The 9,291-nt window shown below is 41.4% G+C and overlaps 1 long non-coding RNA gene across 1 annotated transcript; it reads left to right on the top strand.

Annotated features, from left to right (window-relative positions):
* The first annotated feature begins 512 nt into the window (after positions 1–512).
* Positions 513–4,537, top strand: LOC144772087 (uncharacterized). Its single transcript, XR_013599641.1, has 2 exons — positions 513–574; positions 4,252–4,537. It is a non-coding gene; the product is annotated as an uncharacterized LOC144772087 (long non-coding RNA).
* The last annotated feature ends 4,754 nt before the right edge of the window (positions 4,538–9,291 follow it).

Below are 9,291 nucleotides of genomic sequence, written 5' to 3'. Positions count from 1 at the left end.
TTGCTAAAGAGTGACAGTGAATAGGAGCTAAGTAGAACAGAGTCCAGGTATATCATATAATATAATACACTATGATAACATTTATAAAGCATGCAGCTGCTACCGAAGAACTGTCCAGTGCTAGCCGTCCTATTATATAAGAGAAGAAGACTAGTTAAACCTCAACAGAAAGTTTATGCATCAAAAATGAGAAGTCTATAGCAGTTTGTGAAGAAATGATTTGGATGGAGCAAAACGTAGGGTCATAGGCAATGGGTTCCGGAGTTTGGTGGCAAAAAAGAAGCAACCTCCTCTTCTTGCCTTGTGGACCCTGGGAACGCAAAGATGTGTTTGCGCATTGGAGCACAATGATCTTGTATTATGTATTATCATAATAATATATACCAAGGAGAGTAAACCTTGTGAAGAAATGTATGTATCATTCATAAAAGTAATGTGTTATGTTGTCTTTTCTGAGGAGAGAATCATATTTTGGAGAACTATTTTTATATGTGGTTTGAAATATATTTTAAATTTGTGTTTGTCTACTGAATTGCTTTTCTAGATTCCAGGATCATATGAAAAAGGACCCGAGGTGGGACATCTTTACAATCTTTAAAGGATATGAAAGACTTTAAATCTTTTGTACATTATTTTCTCAAAAACGTTTGATGATAGGATTATGGGAATTCCAAATGTAAAATGAACGTAGGCACCCGAGGTGGTTTTGGTTTTGTTAGATATGTAAATGTGTCTTTGTGTGTATATACATTGAAAAGTATGTGTATGTATGTGTAAACATGTCTGTGTATATGTATGTGTGTGTGTGTGTATATATATATATGTTTGTGTGTGTGTGTGAGCTTATCTAAATAAATATATATATTGAGTGAGACATGTGTGTGTGTATGTGTGTGGGTGTGTGTGTTTGTGTGTAACTATATAGCCCCAAAGTCTGACCAGGTCCCATGCTCAATTGGCAGAAGTGCACTGTCTGTGTGAGATTTCATTCAATCTGATAAGTAAAACGTGCACCCCAAATTGCTTACTACAGATTTATACAGCTGATAGACAAATGGTAAATGTGTGCGGGTGGCACGTACAACACCTGACACATTTTGGGGATCTGGTCACTCTGGTCACAGATGGAAGTATGCATTTTCATTGCTGGATGGAAACTTGCAATGTTGATTGTTTATTTAAACAACATTGCAAGTTTCCATCCACCAAGAAAAATGCTAGAACGTTCATAAACAGACAGCCGCATCTCAACTCAAAGGTTGAGCCAAGACGCAGATGTATGTTTGTGAAAAATGACTCTCTATAAAAAACATCTGCACAAGGTAAAGGGTGTGCCTACAAGGGTATTGACCAGAGAAGTACAATGTAGAGATGGAGCTTGGCTTTATTTGAGTAGTGAGATCTCGGTTAAGACATCTGTACAAGGTAAAAAGCTGAGAATGGCTGCTGCTTTGCACCTTAATGGGATTTGATATCTGGAGGCAAAAGGTGTGCATAGTATGGGTATGACCACCTAATGGGGCTTGGATGTCTGAAGGGAGTAGGCTTTATGTGACAATTTCTTTGCAAGGTGCAAGATGTGTGTAGTAATAGTTTAAACACATAATTGGGGGGTTGTGTATTTGTAGAGGAAGTTAGTGCATAGTACCTTTGCTACCAAATGTGGTTTGGTATTTGGAGGGGGGGGGTTCTCAGGAAAACATTCAGGACAAGTCAAAGGCTGTGCCTAATAAGGGTTTGTTCACTTAATTGAGCATAGGGTATAAGTAGGAGGGGCTTGGCTGACTAATGGGGCTTGGCTGTCTGGACGGAGTGTGCTCTCCTTGAATACTGTTGCGCATGCAAAAGATGTGCATAGTATAAGCTTGGCCACCTATTGGAACTAGTGTGTCTTGGGGTGATGGATCTGCATAGTAGGGAATTGGCCACCAAAAAGGGGGCTTTCCATGAAGACTTCTGTATAAAGGAAAGGCTGTGAGTGGCAGGGGCTTGATCACATATTGGAGCTTAGTTGTCTGGTGGGAGTGGGTACTCCATGAAGGTTTCTGTACAAGAGGAAGCCAGTGCTTAATAGGGGTTTCACCAATTAATGGGGCTTGGGTATCTGGAGGTAAAAGTATGTTTTGCTTGCTAATGGGACTTGGTTGTCTGGAGTGATTTGGCTCTCAATGATGATTTATGCACAAGGGGAATGGTGTGCATAGTAAGGGCATGGCCACCAAATGGGGTCCAGCTGTCTTGATGGGGTGGGCTCTCCTGGAAGACATTTGAAACAGGTGAAGTCTCTGCACAGTAGCAGGTTGGCAGTGTAGTGGGTTTGGTTTTTTTGAGGATTGAACTCTCCACAAAGTCTTCTGAACACATTGAAAGCTATGCGCAGATCAAGCTTTGACACCCAATGACAGAATGATGTTGACTCATTTTAGACTGGTAATCTTTCATAGGCTAATCAGTTTCCCCATCACGAATGATTGGTCTATTATCATAACTATGTGCCCATGTGATGATATGTCTCTGCAAACAACAACGCACGTTCTTTTATTTTTTTAATTTTCTTCTGAATCAAGAAAGAGGTGGAGTTGACCAATTTTAAGCCTACTTGGTCCTAGACAATGTCACCCTGTGTTTTTAGTGTTACAATTTTTAGAGAACAGAAATTTCAAAAGGTCTATAGCTTCATTCTTAAAAAGTGTAATTAAATACAGGAAAACTATTTATATATGAATTTCTCATAATATGTTATTTACAGAAGGTTTCTTTTTAGGCATGTTATGCTTAGTATTTTTAGTGTTTTTCCTTTAATCTTGAACTGTTTATAATATTATTTAATATCATGTGTTTTTATGATTTTATTGCAAAAATCAAATAAAGCTCATTTGAATTGAATTGAGAACCAAAGAAAAAACGAACAAATACTTCCTTACCTGTAAAAGTGTTATGTAAAGTGCGAGACCTAAAATTGACACAACAAACTGATCTGTGGCCAAATGGAGCAGAGGGTCGTGTTTGCGCTAAGAGCCGGTGTATGAGTTGAGCCCTGAAAATGTTTTCATATAAATCATGCAGCAAATATGAAAGAATTATGAAAGTCCCTTCAAAATTAAATAAATATATATTTGTGAACATGCTGAAGCTTTTCACCTTAGTACAGGAATATAGAGTGATGTATGCCCACCGCCCCCCCCCAGCCTGATGACTTTGCTATTGGTGAACTATGAGGCAAGTCACTTGACATGCACCCTAAATGTCATCTACTTTTTTATTACATATCGGTCAACATTAAAGAATATTACATCAAAGTCAAGTGGTTTTTGTACAGCACAAATCTCAAGCTCATGTAGTTTAAAAAGTTCCCTTAAGCAATTATAAAGAAAAATGACACTTAAAATCTTTGTTCATTTAGGGCTTAAGGGGCCAGGAGGAGCTCAAGCTGAGCACCTGGCTTGAGCATTCTGAGACTCACCCACTCCTATGTGAATATAATATTAAGATAAAGACTTGAACAACCTTATTGCTTTCAGTGGAGGAGGACTACAAAAAGCCCTATTCCCCTGTTCATTTAACGGGATGCAGTTTGTGACTGTCTGGTTAAACATACAGACATTTGAAGGGATCACATTAACCAAATGCGCTGTCTATAGCATAAAATAATACATTTCACGCCAATTACTTTAACTTGTACTTAAAGTGTATACCTTGCATTTCTTATGCATTTACCTGAAGGCTGAAAGGCCCACAAAACAGTTGGAATATTTTGTTCCCATGTAGGCCCTCACTCTAACATTCAGGGTCACAGTTCCCATATTTAATGTACTTCAGTTTCTGGATGACCTGCAAAGTTCTTTGTAAAAGGCTGTCACTGCACTCTATCTGCAGCGCAGCCCTTTTAACCCGGTCTAAAACACACGACGAGGGTGGCTGAAGCCCTTTTAGCCCAAAGGGCGTTGCATACCTGTACTAACTACGTATTGCTTAATGTCTGACTAGCGCCACATTATCAGTACTTACTGGGAAAGACGCTTGCTGTTGGATTGCTTAAAATCCTAAGGGGAGGTTTGAGGATTTTTCCAATAATACATGTTGTTGATGAATTTGTGATGTGTCATATTTTGCAAACTGAGATAATGGACATTGCTTTTGTCACTCTGTCCCTCAATTCTGTTAGGAAAATAAAGTTGGATATTATAATATAGGAAAGTTTCTGTATGAGAAATAAGAATGACTCATGAGATTTGTGTTAATTCCTTGCAGCCCTGAAGAAGCTTCCATAAAGGCAACAAAACACGTGCTGGCTTTTAAGACGTGTCTCAACAATTTGTCCTATGCAATAGTGTTACAGAATTGCTATTCAAGATATTTTGTCTGAAGAATATTGGAACATTGCAGATCTTCTGTAGTGCAATTCCTATGAATCTGGTGTCAAAAATCATTTGAATGAAAGTTCTCATTTGTACACATTTTGTAATTTTGTTGTACTGTCATGTACTAAAAATTTCATATGAAACAATTGGGTATTAAATAAATTTGTGTGATTTCATGTGTTCTTTGGCATGTATTTTTTCTTTTTGCTCCCCATTGGAAAACAATGTTTAGACTTTGAAACTAATGTTGGTTTGCTTAACAACTAAAAGTGGGTGTGAGCCAATTAAGTTATATAGATATTGTATATAAAGGATTAACACAGTGCCACCCATGCTGATCTAGAAAGGGACAAAGTATTATTTCTAATTTTTACAGCGAAGTCTTTAAGCATATGATTAGCACAGTGTCACCCTCATCAAGCTGTAAAATGAGAAAAGCTGTTTACCACTCCATGCACGGTATTAAAGCTTTGGATTGATGAATACCATCCAGGCCAACCTTAAATGGGTAAAAACAACCACTGGCTTGTGTTTCACTATCATTATAGCTCTTCAGATGTTTAACTTTGTCTATGAAGAAGAGGGGACTCACAGTAAAAGCCTGGGAGCCTGGGCAGTCCCCAGTAGGTAGTTATAGTTAGGACCTTGTTTCTATTCCAAAAACCTTTGTTCTTTAGCCAATATCTTTAGCACCATTTGGTGAATCTTTGAGAAATTTTCAAAAGTAATGGGCTGCTCGGGTCAGATCCTGTGTTGAAAGTTTTGGGGTGATTCATTGAACGGGGCTGAGGAGAAAGGGGTGTCCCAAAACCTGTTCTCTACATGTTAATGTCCATAGGAAACTTTTGTTGCAGGTACAGCCCGAATTGCTGAACAGAATTACACCAAATTTGGCAGAGAAGTAGCTCTTGGTCTAGCGTGCACTCTTTGCTTTAACTGCTGTAAATCCAATTAGTAGTTCCTGAGAAAATTATATGTAAATATATTATTATCTGGCCACCGCAGTGGATCTGCAAACCCTTCCGAGAGCCCAAAAAAGCCTTTTTTTCAAAAAGAATTTGGCAGTATTCACCCAGGGACCCTGAGTCCTGCCAAAAATAGAAAAAAAGAAGCGCGGTCTCCTGCGCTTTGTTTCTTTTAAGCCCCCGGATGGGCCAGGTCCTGGGGGCAATGATTAAATATTATGCAGGGGCACGCAGGGGGCCTCTGCTGCCCCAGTAACCGTCACCTCACTGGGGCTTTTTTTAATATTGTGCAGGGGAGCAAGCGGCCCCCCTGGAGCAATGGGGACAACCACCATCCCGGGGCTTTTTAAATTAGGGCCCCAAGCCTCAGTGATTGCACCCTTCCTGAGTTTTTTAAATAAAAAATAGTGCAGAGGGGCTCCTGCCGACCAAAGCTGCCCGGAGACTGCCACCTCCACGTGGCATACATCAATTAAGTGTAGGGGTCCATTTTGGTCTCCTGGTCCAGGGGACCACTACCTCCCCAGGGCAGCACAGAGATGGGAGGGGGGCTGCATGGCTCCCCTCTGGGTGCCCACCTTGGTATTGGGGACCACGACCCCCCAGGGCTGGCTTTAGAATCGTCCCAGGGTGCCCTTCCCTGGTATAATGCTGTTTGCTATGGCAGGGCAGGAGCACTGCTCCCACTCTGCCATAGCAAAGTTTTGCTTCATTTCATGAAAGCGTTAGCAGGAAAACTGCTCTTGCTTCCATGAAGCGCAGCAGAATTCCTTTTGGGAAAAAGGAGCTGCATGTTTACAGCTCCCTTTGTCCAAAAGAAATGCCAGCTCCCACAGGAGGTGGAGAGCTGGCTGGGACCATGGGACCCTTGGGGCTCCCCCTAGGGTCCCAAATGTGGGGGCATGCCCCAGAGGATGTGGTCCTCAGGGCAGACATTGAGTAATGGGAGTGGGGGGCATTTTTTTCTCTTCATTTTGGAGTTGTGAACCCATCGCAGCTCTCAGTACTGCCCCCGTATAACGTTGCTTTTGATTCGCAGATACACCTCAAATAAATAATTTAATAGCATATAATTTAGAAGGTAGTGTTGCATTTCTGAACTTGTTTTATAGAGCTAGTGAGATTGAATTATTAATTACATTACATTTGATAGAGTTAGTAATAATATACAAAATAAGAATTACAAATTAAACCTACAAAAGTGTATTGTGTTGTAGTACATTAAAATAAGGCTTTTGTTTTGCGAATCTGCGACGCGCTTCTAAATCCCCCCAAAAATATAAAAATAGTAGCTATTTTGTGCAACTTACCAGGCTTCCTGCATTTCGCCATTGCCGTGAGGGAAACGGCTGCACCGGGGTGAGTCCAGCCAGCGCCGTGAGGGGAACGGCCGGACTACATTACCCAGGTTCCCCGGCGGAGCTCACCTGACGCCAGCAACACCGCGCCCGGAGGCGCTTGAAAAGGAAGGAGCACCGAGCGCTCACCGGGGAAGCTATTTTGTGCAACTTACCAGGCGTCCTGCATTTCGCCATTGCTGTGAGGGAAACGGCCGCACCGGGGTGAGTCCAGCCAGCGCCATGAGGGGAACGGCCGGACTACATTACCCAGGTGCCCCGGCGGCGCTCCCCTGACGCCAGCAACACCGCGCCCGGAGGTGCTTGAAAAGAAAGAAACGCCTCCCGCAACCAAGGGACGCGCGCAGGACGTGCCGGACGAAGCCCGGACTAAGGGCGGACAGTCTGTAACAGTCCGGGACTGGACGGACTAGGCTGGGCCAGGGACCTTGATACTTTTGTGGAGGACCTTTGAGACTCTAAACAGTGAGACTTAAATTTAAATACTCTCTAAGCATTTGTACAAGGCACTGTTATCTATCTTGTGTACCGAGGTAACGCCTATTTTTTACTGTACCATCCTTGTCATCTTCCTGGCCATGTTTAATCAGAAGGGTTCGTTTTTGCTTAATACCTTGGACAATTATCTGGTGAAGGTAGTGAGCAAAATTAACAGCGAGCGACGGCAGTCAGTAGGGCTAAGTTGTTCCCCTACATCTCCTATATCGCTCACCCTGCCCAATGCGCAGCCCTCACATGATTTAATGGCACGGGAAGTTTGCAATGTTATTGTGAATCCGGATTTATCTGTTAGTGATTCCCCTGAGTTAAATATCATGCCTATTACTGATGTATGGTATACTGGAAGGGGGGTCCCCGCAAGGAGAGAGTGCTGTGTACGACACACACTATGAAGGACAATTAAACTAGAAAAACTTAAATCCAAATTACTTATGAAAAAATATTGTCCTTTATTTAACAATACCAGATTTCATTTGTAAAACACACATCGTATTTATAATTAGTAATAGGCCCCAATCGGGTAAGAAAAAGAAGGGGAAGGGGGGTGCTCAGGACAGTGCAAAGTCGTAAAGAAATAGATACAATCAAGAAAAGGTGCATTTGCTACAATTTTACATAGATTTCGAAATGACTCAAAATAAAGCCGAAGTGGTTAAGGCATCATTTGAAAACAATCAATCTAAGAACATTCTACGGCTACATACATGGTTGAAAAAATCATGGGCATGTGCCGGAAGTCCAAAAAAGAAGAAGGTGTCGACGTTTTGACCCCTAGCCGTACGTTACTTTTAATCCTATAACGGGGTCTTCATCAGGACAATTGTAGGGGGGTTGTGGGGCATTTGAATCTGTAATTTAAAATTGAACGTTAGATCGATTCGTTTATGCGAGCTATTGCATGTCGTGTTATTTAACATCAAATATATCACAGTTACCATGGTATGAAGATTAAATGAACCCAGCTCGCAGTCAAGGTCTCACTAAATGTTAATCAATATCCATATTAGAGGAGGGAGTAATCAGTGTTGCCTAAGTTCGGGCAGTATTGTAACTCGTAAAAAACTATGACCAAGCTAGTGGTCAAAAACCAACCAAATGACATACACTATCCACATTAAAGGAGAGATTAATCACTGTCACATAATTTCAGACAGTATTGTACTTCATGAACTTACATCAAATTTAGACACAAAGTGATGGAGGGTGATGGTGGTATAAAAATACCAATTGCCGTTATCCGCACCCGGGCAAGGTACACTTAATTACACGAATTCTAAATTAAAATAAGAAACTCATTTAGGGACATGACATTCTTACTACTGGACCAACGAAAAAGCATATAAGTCGTCTGGTCACTTACATTAGATACAGGAAGTAAAGCGCTGTCGGCCTTTACCCTGGGGGTATTAATTCTGAAGTGGTTTGGTAGTGTGTTTTTTTTCTGTGAAAATAGATTAAAAAACCAGCTGGTACAACAAAAACTCAGCCGTGGTGTCATAATATGGCATAATTTGAAAAAGACTTACATTGGAACTCAACTTGGCGGGATAACGAGGCTCCAGGCCATTTATGAATTGTTATTTAGTTGCGCCACTGTAAAAATAATCATGAAAGATTTGTCAATAACAGATCTAATGAGATGCTTACTCCGTGATCGGCACGAAAAATCACATACCTATAAATGTGTTCTTGTATTTCGCAAGCTCGATCTCTAAATTTAAGCGAGGCGAGGGTTAGACGGCTGCTGCGTCATCCAACGTCAGATTGCTAGCCGCCTCGTTGCTTCCCATAAATCATTTTCCGGGATGCCGACCTCGTTGGAAAAATGTATATCCTACATGAGAGGAAAGCCAACAAAATTGCCTCACTGGGAACTTTGACGGAGGGGATTGTCAAGAAAGAATGCCCGGGGGAGACATAAATAATTACCGGTTAATCGTAGTCGCTGCAGTCTACTCTTGCTCGAACCCAACTCCGTCAAACAACTTCGCGGAGTTTGGGGTGGAGTTATTGTTGTACAGACTTAGTGAACATGGGAGAAAGACTTTGCGGAGTTAGGGGCGGGGTTTGTACTACTCGGGGTAATTAACCATAAACGTAAAGGAG

The sequence above is a fragment of the Lissotriton helveticus genome, chromosome 8, assembly GCF_964261635.1.
Source record: "Lissotriton helveticus chromosome 8, aLisHel1.1, whole genome shotgun sequence".
NCBI classification, from domain to species: domain Eukaryota; kingdom Metazoa; phylum Chordata; class Amphibia; order Caudata; family Salamandridae; genus Lissotriton; species Lissotriton helveticus.
Note: the sequence above shows the minus strand (reverse complement) of the source record. Positions and strands in the feature narration are given on the sequence as shown.